Genomic DNA, 17,851 nt, shown 5'->3' with positions numbered 1-17,851 from the left:
GGTATAACTTTAAAGTTTCTGAATTTGGACAAGTTTGCTTTGTGGCCTAAAATGTGGTCTATTTTAGAAAATGTTCCATGTGCTGCTGAGAAAAACATCTATTCTGTTGTTGCTGGGTGAAATTTTCGGTAGATGTATTGTTTTGATCTGTGGTTTCTCTCTTGAGTTTTTGCCGAGTTGATCTATCTAGTGGGGAGAATGGTGTATTAAAATCCCCAACAATTAATGTCTTTGTATCTATGTGGGATTTGAGGGAAAGTAGTGTTTCTTGGATAAATTTGGGTGCTCCATTGTTTAGCGAATAGATATTTAGAATTGTAACATCCTCCTAAAGGAGAGATCCCTTAATTAGTATGTAGCGACCTTCTTTATCTCTTCTCTCGAGTGAAGTCTATTTTATATTATATTAGGATTGCAACTCCTGCCTGGTTATGGGGGCTGTTTGCTTGGTAGATTTTGTTCCAGCATTTAACATTGAAAATGTGTTTGTTTTTATGGGCAAGATGTGACTCCTGAAGGCATCAGATAGAAGGATCTTGTTTTTTAATCCAACTAGACAGTCTATGCCACTTAATTGGACAGTTAAGTCTGTTAATGTTGATAGATATGACTGAGAGGTATTTGAGAGTTCCTGCCATGTTATCCACCTTTTTGGGGGGCGGCAAAAACTGTGTTCTTCCTATGGTTCTTGGATTCTCAGTTTGGGTGCAGTTTCTTTGCCTTTATTTGGTCTTATTATTTGTCTATGAGTAGGATCTCTATAAGAATCTTTTGTAGGGCTGATTTGGTGGAGATGTGTTGTTTCAATTTTTCTTTGCTATGGAAGGTTTTTATTTGGCCTTCAGTTATGAAGGAGAGTTTAGCTGGTACTGTATTCTTGGTTGAGAGTTGCTTGTTTTTAGGGCATGGCATACATCATTCCAGGCTCTTCTTGCTTTGATTGTCTCTGCTGAGAATTCTGAAGTGATTCTAATTGGTTTCCATTTATAGGTGATTACCCTTTTTTCCTTGACAACTTCAAGGCTCTTTTCCTTGGTCTGAGTTGATCCTGTGTGTATTATAATGTGACTGTGGGATGTCCTATTCTATTCTGGTCTATTTGGAGTTCTAAAAGCTTCTTGTATCTGAATAGACCTACGTTTTTGCATGTTTGGGAAGTTCTCTGTTAGGATCCTGTGAAACAAATTTACTAGACCATTAACTCCTGTTTCTAGGTGCTCTTCTACACCAATTATCCTTAGATTAGGCCTTCTGAGGCTGTCTTCAAAGTGTTGGATAGATCTATCATATTTCTTGGACTTGTCTTTGATGGTTATATGTTCTTTCTCTATAGTATCTAGGCTGTCTTCAATCCCCGAGATTCGATCTTCTTCATGGTCTAACCTGTGTCAAGACTTTCTACTTTGTTTTTTTATTTCTTTTCCTTCTAATTCTTCAGATTTTATAGCTTCAAATTCTTTGTTGAAGCTTTGTTTTAGATCTTGTATTTAGTTCTTTACTTCCTTAATTTCTTGTTCAGTGTTTATTCTCAAATCACTTAGTTGATTGGTCATGGTTTCCATGGACTCCCATTCCTTCTGTTTGGTTCCATTCAGCATTCCCTTTGTGGTCTCCCTGACTTCCTTCAGCTCTTTGTTAGTGGATCCCATGAATGCCTTTAGTGATCTTTGTGTATTCTCATCCTGCTCTCTCAATTTCTGTATTACTTTTTGCTTAGCTTCCTCCGATTCATGCCATTCCTGTAGTTCTCTGAGTGTTGTCAACTTTTTCACGACATTCCTGCCTTTCTCTTTGAGTATTCTCAAGCTGCTCACGCAAATCCTGTGTCAGTTTTTGAGTAGCTTCCTCAAGCTCATGATATTCCTGTATAAACCTTTGGATTGCCTCCTCTGTCTCCCTATCATGCTCATACAGAGTTCTTTGTAGGTTTTCAATCTTTTCCTGCATTAACCTTTTGTTTGCCTCCTCTCTCTCCCTATCATGCTCATACAGAGTTCTTTGTAGGTTTTCAATCTTTTTATGCATTGACCTTTTGTTTGCCTCTTCTCTCTCCCTATCACACTCATACAGAGGCCTTTGTATGTTTTCTATCTTTTCCTTTATCATATTTCCCAGCAGTGTTTGTCGAGCTATTTGGGAACTCTCCTCTGGATTATTCATTATATGTTCTGTCTCCTGATTATCATGAGTGGGAGTGGAGATCACCGGAGTTGCCATTTTTCTTTTGTTTTTTGTCCGGCTTTTTCTGTCCATTTGGGATTTAAATAACACCAGTTTTGTGCTAGAACACTATCTTAAGGCAAGCATCAACCAAAGTCAGAATTTGCACAGTCAATAGTCTGCAGATACTATCTAGTTCAACAGATACCTCTATTCAACATCAAACAACTATATATTAATGGGCTACCAACTGCAGAGAAGAATTTGGAAAACCAGAAATTATTAAGTTTAGGGAGTGATGTGGGTAGAATGTAGGAATAGAGTGATGTGGGAAGGTACAGGGAGTGTTAACTTAACTAAGTACTAATCTCAAAGCAGGAAATAGTTTGGATAGGATGAAAGTATAGAGAGGAAAAAAAAGAAGAAAGAGAAAGGGAAAAAAAGAGACCAGAAAAAAATAGAAAAGTAAAAATTAAACATATTATGCAGAATTGAGAACAAACTCTTCAAAGAACGTGAATATAATGAGAGAAGGTGAGGGATATAAAGGAGATGTGAAAAAGTTAAAAATAAATATACCTAAAACATTATATAGTTATAAAGAGGTAGTACTGCTATTAAGGAATTTAAGTCTCATAAATTTTGAATTGAGTAATAAGTTTGTGGATTATGTGTGTACACAATGGGAGATAGGCTCTAATAGTCAACTACGGGTTTATCTGAGAATGTGTAGAACAACAATTAAGTCATATAAAGAAGAACGAAAGAGAAGAAAAGGTGAAAAGGATAAGAAAGAAAGAAAAAAAGATCAGAAGTTCAGTAGAGCTAAACAAAAAAAACAAGACGAATTTTTTTAAAAAAAAAAAGAAAGAAAAAGGCACACACATGTATCCCTAAAATAAAAATTATGAGGAAAAAAAAGTTACTAGAAAACAATTTTCAAAAAAGGCAAAAATTAAAAACTAAAATAAGTTTTAGTAAAGAAAAAAATTTTATAAAAGGAAAAAAAAGAAGAAGAAAAAGCTGAAAAAAAAGTTCTTTGATTTTTTTGGGAGGGTTGGGGAAAATCCTGTATCTCCCTTGTGTCCGTAATCAGCCTCTTGTTGGAGTCTCTGTTCTGCTTGTGGTCCTGTGGCTTGGTTGGTTTCTTAAGTCTGTTTGTTTGGACAGGCAGAAAAATGCTCTGCTTTACCCAGGATTTTGCGATCCTCTTCCCAGGTTAGTTCAATGGGAGGGAGATCTGCTTTGAGTATCACAAAAGAGGGAGATGGCTCTTTACTCAAGTTTGGAGATGCTGTGATGAGGCTAGGTTCTGGGTAATGTTGAGGCCTTTCAGCAAACAGTAGCTTTTCCTGGAGTTTTTGAGAAACTCACAGAATCCAACCTGGAGCCCCTCTCAGGGTTTATGGTTACTGAATTTCTATTGATTATCAAGGCTGCTAAAGGGAAGCACAGCTTATGGTTCTGATTACCCAGTGAAGAAAGCCATTTCTGGGGCTCGTGCCCAAGCTGGGTAACTTTTCCCTGGATGGAGCTGAGTCTGGCAGGTCATTTTAGGATTTTGTGACCTGCTAAGTGACTAGATTTCTTCCAAGACCTGAGTTCGAGCTAGCAGCTCCACCGAGCTTTGTCAGTATCCAAGATGGAGATCTCTGGTACTGGGGTCAGGGGAAGGGTGGCCTTCCCTCCTCTGCTCCCTGAGAAGTAGTGAGGACGTCAGGCTTCTACTCACGCCGTCTTGGTTCCTGGGTCCTCTCTGGTCTGTGAACTGCAGGATGAAGATGTCTGCTCCTTGTTGGTTCTTGCTGGTGTTGAGTAGAATCTGCTCCCCCGCTGCGTCTGGCTCCTTTGTCCCAGACTCTCTGTGATTCGGGTATGGCGGGTTTGGCCACCGCCACCACCGCTGCCGTCACAGCAGTGGCGGCTGCTGTCACGAGCTCAGATCTGTCTCCTTGCCTCGCTTTTCCTTCTCTGGCCTAACTCTCTGTCCTGTGATAGCACACTTAGTGTGATTCTCTGGTTTAGGACTGGTCACTGGAACTCTAAACCTGCTTTCTATGCGAGAGCTTGTTTAGCCTCCAGCTTCTCCTCCGCCATCTTCCTGGAACTCTTAGCAATCTAATCTTTGATAAGGGAGTTAAAAAATAAAATGGAAGAAAGACAGCCTCTTCACTAAATGGTGCTGGCAAAATTGGTTAAACACTTGTAGAAAACTAAGACTAGATCCTTAGATATCACTCTGCAGCAGATTCATCTCTAAATGGATCAAAGACCTCGGAGTCAAAGCAGACATTCTGAAAACATTACAGGACGTAATAGTAGAAACCCTAGGTCTTGTTGGCACGGGCTGAAATTTTCTTAATAGATACCCAGAAACACAACAAATCAAAGAAAGGTTGGACAAATGGGATTGCATGAAATTGCAGAGCTGCACGGCAAACGACATAGGTAGCAAGATCAATAGAAAGCCCATGGATTAGGAGAAGATCTTCACGAGCCATACAATGGACAAGGGTCTCATATCTAAAATATAATTGGAACTAAAAGAATTATATCGGGCTGGGAAGGTGGCTCAGTGGTAGAGCACTTGCCTTGCATGCTAGAGGCCCTGGGTTTGATTCCTCAGCACCACATAAGCAAAAAGAAAAAAGCCAAAAGTGGCGCTCTGGCTCAAGTTGTAGAGAGCTAGCCTTGAGCTGAAGAGCTGAGGGACTGTGCCCAGGCGCAGAGTTCAGGCCCCACGACTGAACCCCCCCCCAAAAAATAAAAGAATTATATCTATTTTAATGTCTGCTCTAATGTTTACAGCATTTCTATGTGAAGAAATGCCTGTTTGTGAAAAATAGGCTTGGAAAACCTATGATTTTACATTTCACTTCCAAAGTTCTAAAATGTATATAATAAAATGAGATAATATATTTTATGTGAATTACATGTCAACCAAAAAAACCTGTTGTTAACAATACTCCACACAAAATCATAATACCTAGAAAGATGTTTTCTATGTTGGCTAAAAATTTGTCAAATACAGTTTTTGAAACAAAGTTGTGATTCTGTTTATTTTGAATGTATACAGAGATAACTCAATCAACAAGTGTATGTGATGACTGGAATACGTAGGAATTATGCATCGCTTATAAGTAATTGATATTTTCTGGAAGAAACTTTTAGCTAATGATAGAAGACACGAATCTATGCATCTGCATTTTATGAAAGACGTATGTTACTTTCTCTATCCAATTGCTTTTCTCTACTTTGCTAGGAAAAATGCATTCTCGAGATAAGAACCAATAGCATTGAAAAGAAACAAAATTCACAATCATCTTGATTTATTTGTGAAAATAATAAATAAAATAAAACAATTCCACTTAAGGGACTCCAATGTTATTGTCTATGATCATATTCCTAAGTGCCAACATCCATTGACTTTTTGGAATTTTAATTTTTACAAACATATGAAAACTAGAACAAGGAAACAAATATAGTCTTATAGCGAACCAGCTTCAGAAAAAATTTCTTAATTGTTTTTAAATTACAAAAGTATTAATACCATTAAAAAATGATCCTTTCTATGGAAATCAGTTAAAAATGTTTATCACTTATTATAATACAAATACCAAACAAGAGTAATTTTATATACTTATTACAAATATCATTTTATTACTATCATAAAATAGAATAAAAGATCAGTCCCAATGTATTACCTACCTATCATTATTCTTAATTTGTAATCATTATGTGAATATCTTAAACAAACTAGTCATGTCTTTAACATAGACGTAAATATTCTATACTTTTTAGAACATATTTTCCAACGGAATGTATTCATTTTTCTAAGAAATGTTCACAGCATGCTTTGCGAAATTAATGTGATATATTTTGTTGTTGTGGTTGTTGTTTGCAAAGCCTTGGCATTGTACCTAGGCCTTTTTCTGCCGAAGAAAAACACTCTCATACTTGAAGCACAGAGCTAATTCCTGTTTTTTAGTGGTTAATTGGAGATAAGAATCTAAGAATTAATTTTCTGTCTGGACTAGTTTTGAAAACAATTCTAAGATCTCAGCCTCCAGAATAGCTAGAATTATATGTGTGAGTTACCAGAACTTGGTTTGATGTATTTTGTTAAATTTTAATAATGGTATAAGATGTTTGTTCCAGTATAACGTACATCGTTCTACACATACGTTTAGATATATGAAAATATTGCTGATGACAATTCTCTCTAAAAATGTATGGCTTTCTACACATAACCTTTATATCTATATCTATATCTATCGATCTATATATCTCTTTGTCTATATATACTTCTGAAGACAAATTTCCTCTAAAAATTTTATGCTACTTTCAGCCACACTTTTCTCATTGTTGGCATGGAGAAAAGCTATTGATTTTTGGGGGTTAATTTCATACCCTTCATTGTTGGAGGGATTGTAAACTTGTTCAACCACTTCGGAAAGTAGTATGAAGGTTCCTCAAAAGACTCCACATAGAGCTCCCCTATGACCCAGCAATCCCACTTTTGGGCATTTATCCAAATGTTTACATACAAGACCACACTAACGCTACCAGAACAACTATGTTTATTGCAGCATTATTTACTATACCTAAGATATGAAACCAACCCAAATGCCCCTCAGTAGATGAATGGATCAATAAAATATGGTATATATACACAATGGAATTCTATGTCTTCATCAGAAAGAATGACATTGCCCCATTTGTTAGGAAATGGAAAGACTTGGAAAAAATATATATTAAGTGATGTAAGCCAATCCCAAAGAAACATAGGTCCCACGGTTTCCCTTATTTGAAATATCTAGTATATGTATGAGTCAAGCAGAGAAGGTCAGATAAGGTGATGTTAGGAAAATGAAACCTAAGATATGTATTTAAATGTTTTTTTTCTTTCATGCATTTGTTTCTAACGCATTTATAAGATTATTTCTTTGTTGCTTTGTATGTCCCTCCCTGAAAGTATAACCCCTGATTTCACTTTATTTGATGTCGGTATAATTTGTGGAGGGGAAGGGGAAAAACAAGTCGTTTAAATAAGGATACAGGTGGACCCGTTGCAACAATGAGAAGTACAAGTTGACATGTCGAAAATGAACTTTACAACTTTGATGTGGGGAAAGATTGGGTGGGGGGGCGGGGGGAAGTCTGGGAAGGGATGGGAAGAGGAAACAAAGGAGGAGGCTACAATGCTTGATAAGAAATGTACTCATTATCTTGCCCAAGCAATTGTAACCCCTCTGTACAGTATTTTCACCATAAAAAATAAAAAAAGATAATAAAAATGTAATTAAAAATGAAAAAAAATTTGTTATAGTACATTTGGTTTAGTAAACTAACTCAACTACAGCCTTTTCCTGATGCAACTACAGGTACACCACATTTCCTTGTTTCTGAGAATAAGAAAAAATTGCCACCGGTTTTTTACACGTGTATGCTGTACATACTACTAGGGCCTTCATTAATGAAGTCTTGAAATTCTAAATAATATCTAAATAAGAAGCTCCCTATCTTTATTTTCACATTTATGGATCACTAAGTACCAAAGTTATGTAGAAGGCTAGGGTAAGTATATGGAAATGAAATCTGTCTCCTAATTTCATAAAGATAAATTACATCATTTTGAGTTACACTTTCTAAAATAATAAAAAAAGTAAACAGAAACAGAAACTCAATTTTCTATCCTTCTTATCATTCCAACAGAAATTATAATCCAGTAAAGATACAGCAATCCTAGGATGGTATAGGATGTTATAGGATCACTAGATAGTGCAAAAGAAGTTAACAAAAATGCATCTCTTGATACAATGGAAACAAAATCTACACTTATAGATTGTGATATAGGTAGAAAATAGTTTCTACTATGCTAAGTCTTTGATATTTTATTTTTGTTTACACAGCAACATTCCGGTCAGGAAATGACACAAGGTTTTGCAGCTTATACTCAAGCAACAAATAATGCTTCTAAATGTAAACAATCATGATACTAAGAGTAACCAAGGCTACTCCCATCGCTATCGCTGATAAATAAGAATGATATTGGGGAATAGTCAATCTTCAGCATTTTCATACCTTTCCTTTTCTCCAACATGACAAGTCCTAGGCAAGATTTGTAAAATATTAACAAAGGATTTTTTTACATTTTTTATTATGCACACTAAAGCAAATACACTTTTCTCTTTGCAAGCCTGACTTTGAAAGAGTCAGACCCTCACAATTATTTTATAGAAAAATGTTTACTCCTTTGACTTAGGTATTTTCCTGCCTTTGGATGTTGCTCTCTATTATTTTGGCAACTGCATAGAAAAACAAGATAAATCCATTAAGCTTATGTTGGATTGTTCAAGGTCAAGCTGTCTTCAAAGTTTTCTGTTCCCTTCTTCACTGCTAATTAAGGTTTAATTGTTGCTCTTTAAATGATAACAAAACGTGATACTTTAACATATATTCTCATTGAAACCGGTGAAAACAGGAAGTCTGCGATTGCTTTTTTAATTGTTTTCATATATTTTCCTTGGATATCTTCATTATTGCCTTTATTCCCGTCTTCTAATCAGGAACACAGTGTTACACAAAAAGATCTTCTTATATTATAGGATGTTAGGCAGGAAAAAAATAGATGTATAATTCATACCTTAAGAGACCGAGAAACTCAGAAGACATCTTGCTATTACTGGCATGGTTAAGATGACTTGAATGTGTTGGTTCGTCAGCTAAGTGAAATGCAGTAAAATGTTACAGATATTGCAAACAATGAATATGGCTTATACTTTTCTGCTCCAATGAGATGAAATCTCTGACAAGGTTGGAGGGCATATCTATTTTATGGTAGAAGGGTAAACATTAGAGATCCAAGGGAAATTACTAAAACAGCACTGCCTATCACGAACCAGTTCATTGTACTTATGGCATATGAGTACATAAACATACAAATATGAATTGAGTTAGAAATGTCTGATTTATACAGTTGATTCAATGCCAACTAAAACCAGAAAACACTTCTCTGCATTTATATAAACTAGTATATCTAGTGATGATTTAAAAAATTTTAGAATATATGTTTTAATGTTTATGTCAAATTATTTATTTCTAACTATTTATTTTTAATTATTGTCAGGCGTGGGGCTTGAAATCTGGGCTGGGACACTCTCCCTCAGCTCTTCAGATCAACACTAGTGCCCTACCACTTGGGCCACTGCCAGTTTTCTGTTGGCTTATTGGAGATAAGAAACTCGTGGACTTTCCTGCCTAGGCTGGTTTTGAACCATGATTCTCAGCTCTCAGACTCCTTAGTAACTATGGTTACAAGCATGAAACATAGGCACCTGTCTACATAATTATTTTTTAATCACTTATGAAATATAGAGTGGTAATCACATTCATTTATATGTTGTGTAATGATCAAGCTATATCACATCCACTACTTTCTGTATGTAACATTTCATTTTAGTGAGACTTCTAAAAATCTTATCTTTTGGCTGTGATAAAATATCTATTCTTAACTATAATCACTTTGCTTCTTGTGGCATACAATTGATATATTTAGTTTTAGTCTTGGAAGTCTGCTAAACTCATATAAAACATGAATTGTAACGTTAAAGAAATTTATGGTTCCATTACTTGCTTTAGGAAAACAATTATGGCTTTTGTTTATAATTATATTTCTGTGGGAATGTGTAAAATTCATTTATTTAACTGTTAAACTTGATAAGTTATATTATATCAAGTAGATTCAAACTTGTATTTGAAAATTGCACACTTACCTCAAATACACTTCCACTTTCTTCTACCACATAATTAAAATAACAGTAAAGTAAAGCTTGGTGTTAGCCGTTCATTTGTAGAATCCTAGAAACTCAGAGTCTAAGGCCTGAAGATTTTGGTTCAATGGCAGCCTAAATAGACAAAAATGTGAAAACTTATCTCCAATTGAAGGAGAAGGTGAAGAAGTGGCTCAAGGAATAGAGTGTCATCAGCCATGAACAAAACATTCAAGGGAGCCCATTAAACATTGAGTTCAAGCCCTAAAAATGATCCATACCCATGACAACAACAACAAAAAAAGTACTATGAAAATCAATAATGAAGACAAAATATTAGAAAAGTTCCTGAGAAATGTTATGTGAACATATGGAAGACAGAAGTCATTTGACAGGATTTTGATTCATCAGAGGGAAAAGTCACTGTCTCATTTGTATAATCTCATTGTACTCATAGTGTTGAAACCTGGCTTCTGGATAACTTGTGAAAGAGTAGATTGGATTACCTGAAATAGCAGAAATTGCCTGTAACTATGCACCATCTCACTCTGCAAAAATCTAAAATTGTACCTGTTAATTTAAATGAAACCTCATGATAGAGACAGTTTGGTTCACATACACAAGGATCCTTATTTTGAGGCTTCAGACCAGTGCTTTTGATTATAACCACTCCTGCTTTACCCCCAACCCCATGTGCATCTAAACCTTACTAAACTGCACCAAGTCAAGGCTTTGAACTACAGCCCCTGCCTTAATCTCGCCTTTTCTCCTGCTTCAACTCATTTCACATGGTATCTCTGTCTTAGATTTAGTTGTTTTCGTTCTAATCTCCACCAGAAAACTCTTATATTCATGTCAACCCACTATAAATAACCTAGTTAGAATAGGGAGTAAAGATTTAGAATTGGCTGAGGCTCCCATCTGTAGATTTGCTCCCGAATAAATCTGTGCTACTCTATCTCTTTTTTTAACATGGTTTTTCAGTCTGACAAATGATTGATTTTTTGATGTAATTCCATTTATCCAGACTTATTTTGGAAGTTTTGACCTGTGCCAAGGAGCCCTCGTGTTTCCCCTAATATTCCTTTAGTATTCTAAAGGTATCTAGACTTACATTGAGGTCTTTGATCCATTTGTAATCGATACTGGTGCAGGGGGATATATAAGAATCTACAGTTTTCTGTGTACAGCCAATTCTACCAGCACACTTTTTTGAAGAGGCTGTTTTCCTACCATCCTGTGATTCTGGCTTCCTTATCAAAGATTATGTGCCTATAGGAGTGGCTTCATTTCGGGCCTTCAATTCTCTTGCTTTGATGGAATTCTGTGCTTTCATTGGAAAGAATGGCATTACACCATTCCTGAGGAAATGGAAAGACTGGAAATTAGCCAGATCCAATTAAATATATGCTGCATGGTTTTCCTCATTTGTAGTAACTAGATATGTCCATAAATCTACAAATTAATCCAATAGATAGTAAAGGACAAACAATTACAATTGGACATGATTAACTAACAACACTCTAAGCATTTACATAGCAAGAACAAGGGAAGCTATTTTTAGGAGAGGATCAAAATGGCTCAATAGCTATATGCATATGACCACATAAAGTGTTGCCTGTTGCAATCAACTCCAAGAATCAATTTAACATGAGAAATACATATATCTGTATATAATTTTCATTGATGTCATAAAATTAACTTACTTCCTTGTAATCTCAAAAGCAAAGTTTTAAGTTTAGAAGATAAAATTGAGGAAAGTTTTCATCTCATAAACTAAAATACATAGGGGAAAAGGTGAGAGAGAAAATATAAGATGGAAAGTAGAGGGCTATCTATTGAATTCATAAACAATTTCCAAAAATGTACAAGAGAGCTGGGGTACAGCTCAGTTTTAGGACTAGATTAATATATACAAAGCCATGGGTTCAATCTCCAAGTATTCTAATAATAAGTTAATAAATAGTAATAATAAAATAATTCCTTGAAATAAATTCTTTCATATTAGAGAGGCCTGAATCCTGACAGTAAACACAATACTCTCAATTCTTGTATCCAATGACATGGAACTACAAGAATGAAGAGGAAATAGTTTCCCTTTTCTATCTTTTCCTTTCCTTTTCTGTTTTCTTCTTTTCTTTTTTCCTTTGGCACTACTAGTCCATGAAGTTGCTAAGGCTCTGACCACTTTAGATTATTTTTCAGCTGAGGTCTTACTTTTCGGTCAATCCTCCCTCCCTGGAGCAATAATTTCTTACCTATGGCTTCCACAAACGTGAGATAACAGGGAAATTACACTATATCTAGCTCTCTTTGTTTTTGTAGTTTCTCACGAATTTTTTTTATCAGATCAGGCCCTGGATAGTAGCTCACAAATTTGCCCAATAGATAGAATCAACCAGCTCAAACCAGTGAACAAAACAAACTTCTAGTATTCTAAGGAACAATGCTTTAATTGCTTTTCTAAAATAAATTTATTCTGTTGTTATCATTAAGGTGATTTATACAGGGATTGCAATTACATGAGTCAGGTAATGAGTACATTTCCTTTTATGAAATGTCTTCAGTTCCCTCACTTGTGCTGAGTCCCTCCCTCCTGTCCCAACCCATATGTTAAATAGTTCACTTTCATTAATGTTCAATGAACTCCACTGCTGCATTTTTTCACCCTTTTCCCTAAAGCTCTGTGCCTACCTGTCACCTTCCTGAAGACATAAAATGGATATAACATGCATAAGGTAAGGAGACAGAATCACCACAAAATATAAACAACAATAACAAACACAAAACCAAAAAAGGAGTATTCTGTTTCCATATTTCATACTTTGTTTCAGTATGTATATCATTATATATATATAAGATATATATAATTATATTTTATCATAAAGTCAATTCTGGAAATAAGGAGATAACTCATAATTTTGCTTTGTATTTAAAAATGCCTTTGATTTTAACTTTAAAGTTATAAGTAACACAATTCAAGTCCTAGTGAAATTTGAAGGTTCGGATTGAAAATTAAATTTTCAAAATGTCTAATAGTTCCATTTTGGCAACCAAAATGAAAAACAGGTACGTTTTATCTTGAAGTGTGTCATTATTTTATTTGAAGAAACTAAAATAAATGTAATATTAATTCAGTGGAAATAAGAAAGACATCAAATACTTATAGAATGCATCAATTCCATAGATTATGAGATTTATTGATAAAATTAATAAAACTTGTTTTAAGTCGATTACTTAAGATATGAAACAAGTGATAATTTTCTTTTCTAGGTGAAGTTGATATAGGAATCAAAACCCAAAGATTCCAGAATTCTTTGTTCTTGTTACGAGTCAATTTACACATATGCTTGGCTTATCTCAATGTTATATGAAGATAACTGAGAACAGGAGTAGAATAAAAAATTCGCTCAAAATTTTAGCTTTATTTTGTGATTAAATATGTCTTTTTAAAATATATCTTTGTTTTATTTAAAAAATCTGGTAAATTTATTTAAGTCACATCAACAATAATGACAAATAAACAGCCCCTAGCTCCTTAAAAGACAGCCAATAAGAAAAAAAAAGAAACAACAAAGAAAAAAATTAAACCCCATTTTGCACATGGTCTTTGTATATTTTGGTGTTTTGTAATAGTGAATTATGTGACTATCCCATCAATCTGGGCTCAAATCACTAGTGCTACTGGAAGAAAGTTTCAAAATTTAGAGCAGCTAACACAGCCATGTAGTTGTAAGTGGGTTGCACTACACTAGCAGCAGGGCATAAACTGTAGAAAGGAAATAATTCTAGTGCTTTGCAGTCAAGAATGTGATGATAAATATACCTTTATCTTCAAAAATCAAATGAGAAGACCAAATTTTAAAAGCTTACTAAATGATCAGCCCTTTGAATAACAGTGCCATTTTTAAGGCACTCTACATAATTCAAGTCCTTCATCTCCCCTCAAACATTACTGCCATTCACAAATCATTGCCAGGGTGAATTTCCACTTATTTTTGATATTTTAAAAGGCATAAGAGTAACATAAACAGTAATTTAAGTTGTTGAGAAAATTTCATTTAGAACAAGCAAATTAGAGTCAACTCCATAGTATAACTTTAGAAAAAATGAATTAAGGAATATGGCATGTCCTTTGTAATTTAATATTAGACATTAGGGTAAATTGCTGGAAACAGACTCTGCAAGAAGGAAACAGAAGTCTTTGATAGGATATATTAAAGACTACCTAGGGACAAGTAATTTTACCTACATTTTCCATTATTTGGTAACATTTTTTGTCTGCTTATCAGAGAGACTCAAAAAGATTTTTAATTATGATATGAATGAATGATATCAGGGAGTAGATGGCTCAGGAGCTGGGAGGTTCTGTTAAATATTCTCATTATTTTGAATGATCTGGTGTTTTTGTATGTGTGGAATTATGAAAGTATTTATGTCTGGGTAATAAAGTTTGATTATTAGATGATTGTCTGATACCAAATGTCAGGAACCAAACCCGAGTCACAGTGGCAAATGTGTGTGTGTGTGTGTGTGTGTGTGTGTGTGTGTGTGTGTGTGTGTGTGTATGCAAGTCTTTATTTAGAAGGAAGTATCTTATTTCCGTCAGGGTATATACTAAATTGTAATCGTCATACTACATTAATGACAGCAGATAAAGGTAACTATCATTTGCCTATAAATAGTGTTCTAGCATGAAATTGATGTTACTTTCATACCAAATGGGCAGAACAAGCCAGAAAAACACAAGAAAAAATGGCAAGTCCGAATATCTCAACTCTCACTCATGATAATCAGGTAACAGAACAGTTAATTAATAATTCAGGGGAGAGTTCCCAAAAAGCTCTTCAAATACTACTGGTAAACACAGTGAAAGAAACCATTGAAAACCTGTAATGGACTCAGTGTGAGTATGATAGGGAGAGAGAGGAGGCAAACCAGAGATTAATAGAGGAATCTCATGAGTGTGAGGAAGCTACTCAAACATTGATACAGTACTTGTGTGAGTAGGTTGAGAACAGTCAAAGAGAAATAAAAAAAATGGGTGACCAGGCTGAGAACATTCAAAGAGAAAGACAGGAATTGTGTGAGCAGGCAGAGAACAGTCAAAGTGAAAGACAAGAATTGTGTGAACGTGAGGAAGCTAATCAAAGAGTAATACAGGAATTGCAAGAGCAGGATGAGACTAGAAAAGATCAATCGAGGCTTTCATGGAATTCATAAACAGACAGCTGAAGGAATTCTGGGAGACCCCAAATGCAATGGTGAATGGAGCCCAACAGAAGGAATTGGAGTCCAAGGAAACCATAACCAATCAAATTTGAGAATAAATACTGACCATCAAATTAAGAAGGTAAAGAAATTCATACACGATCTAAAACAAAGCTCCAACAAAGAATTTGAAACCATCAAAGCTGAACAATTAGAAGGAAAAGAAGTAAAAAACAAAGTAGAAAGTCTTGACTGTAGGTTAGACTATGCAGAAGATCTAACCTTGGGGTTGAAGACAGCCTAGATATTGTAGAGAAAGGACACACAACTATCCAAGACAAATTCAGGAAATATGATAGATCTATTCAACATTTGGAAGACACCATCAGAAGGCCTACTCTTAGGATAATGGGTTTACAGGAGCAGCTACAGCCAGAAATTAATGGTCTAGGAAATTTCTTTAAAAGAAACCTAGCATAAAACTTCCTAAACACGCAAAAAGATAAGCCTATTCGGATACAAGAACCCAAAATACACCCGACTGGAAAATTATATCCCACCATGACATTATTACCCCACAGGATCAATTCAGACCAGAGCTGTCAAGGAGAAAAGATCAAACATTTATAAAAGGAAATAAATTAGAATAACCTCAGAATTGTCAGCACAGAAAATTAAAACAAGAATGGAATGGTGTATATCATTCCCTAAAGACAAACAGCTATCATCCAAGAATAATGTACCCAGCTATACTCTCCTTCATAACCAGAGGTCAAATAAAAACCTTCCATAGCAAAGAAAATCTTAAACAATATGTCTCCACCAAACCATCCCTACAAAAGATTTCCTCATATAGAAAATCAAAAAGACCACAATAAAGGCTAAGAAACCGCACCCAAACTGAGAATCCAAGAACCATAGGAAGAACCCAGTTGCCGCAACCCCCAAGAAGGTGGATAAAATGGCAGGAACTCCCAAATACCTCTCATTCCTATCTTCCAATATTAACGGACTTAACTCTCAAATTCAGCGACAAAGACTGTCTAGTTGGATTAAAAAGCAAAATCCTTCTATCTGCTGCCTTCAGGAGTCACACCTTGCCCATAAAACAAAAACATTTTGCATGAAAGGAAAAGAAAAACAAAACAAAAAGAAACCCATTTGAATACTTATATAGGGGTTCATTAAGGTGGACCCATTGCAACAATGAGATGTACAAGTCATTATGTCCAAAAACGAACATTACAAACTTGGTGGGGGGTGGGGGGGAGGATCAGGTGGAGGGAGAGGAGGAGTGTGGGAAGGAATAGAAAGGGGAAACACAGAGGAGGCAACAATGCTTGATAAGAAATGTACTCATTATCTTGCCCATGTAATTGTAACTCCTCTGTAAGGTATTCTCACAATAAAATTGTAAAAAAAGAAAACAACACCAACAAAAAAAAACACATTTTGAAAGTGAAAGACTGGAACAAAATCTACCCAGCAAATGGCCTACATAAACAGGTGGAAGTTGCAATCCTAATATCAGATAAAATAGACTTCAAATTAAAACTAGTGAGATAATATAAAGAAAAACACTACATACTAATTAAGGGATCTTTCCTCCAGGAGGATACTACAATTCTAAATATTTATTCGCCAAACAATGGAGCACCCAAATTTTATCCAAGAAACATTACTTTCCCTCAAATCTCACATAGATCCAAAGCCATTAATTGTCTGTGACACCACTATCCCCACTAGATAGATCACCTCAGCAAAAACTCAATAAATAAAAATAAAAAAAAACAAAAAAGCTCAAAGGTCATTTAAACTATCAGTTAATGTAGGTGCTCTCAACTTTCTTCATCAAATCAGTCACCTGTAATACAGCAAGCTAAATTATATTTAACTTTTGGAAACTAACTTCATCAACTATGAAAAAGTTTCATTTGAAAAACATTTGAATGCTGATCTGTTAGGATGTTAATGAGATGTACATGTCGTTATGTCGAAAAACGAACTTGGCAATTTTGTTAGGGGGAGGGAGGGGTTACGAAGGGATGGGAAGGGGAAACAAAGGAGGAGGCAACAATACTTGATAGGAAATGTACTCATTATCTTGCCCATGTAATTGTAACCCCTCTGTACGGTATTTTTACAATAAAAAATTATATAAAAGAAGAAAAAAAACTCAACAGATCTAAACAACTGCATAGATCAACTAGATTTAACAGACAATCTACTGAATATTTCAACCAGCAGCATCAGAATACATATATTTCTCAGCAGCATACGAAACATTTTCCAAAGTAGACCACATTTAAGTCACAAGGCAAACGTGCAAATTCAGAAACATTGAAGTTATACCATGCATTCTCTCAGAACACAAGGGAATACAATTTGAACTCAACAGAAAAAGCCACCAAAGAAAGTACTGTAACACATGGAGCCTGAACAACACATTGTTGAATCACCTGTGGGTTGTGGAAGAGATTAGTAGGGAAATTTAAATGTTCATGACATTCAACAAAAATGAACATACAAATTACCAGCTTCTCTGAGACCCAGCAAAAGCAGTCAATAAATAAGAGAGATCTGAAACCAACAATTCAAGGAGACATCAGAATATCCTTGAAATAGATTAGCAAGATAAACCCCAATCCAGTAGATGGAAAAATACCATTAAAATTAAATCAGAATTAAATGAATTAAAATCCAAAAAA

Source organism: Dipodomys ordii, unplaced genomic scaffold, assembly GCF_000151885.1.
Source record: "Dipodomys ordii isolate 6190 unplaced genomic scaffold, Dord_2.0 Scaffold91, whole genome shotgun sequence".
NCBI classification, from domain to species: domain Eukaryota; kingdom Metazoa; phylum Chordata; class Mammalia; order Rodentia; family Heteromyidae; genus Dipodomys; species Dipodomys ordii.
This window is presented reverse-complemented; position numbering follows the sequence as displayed.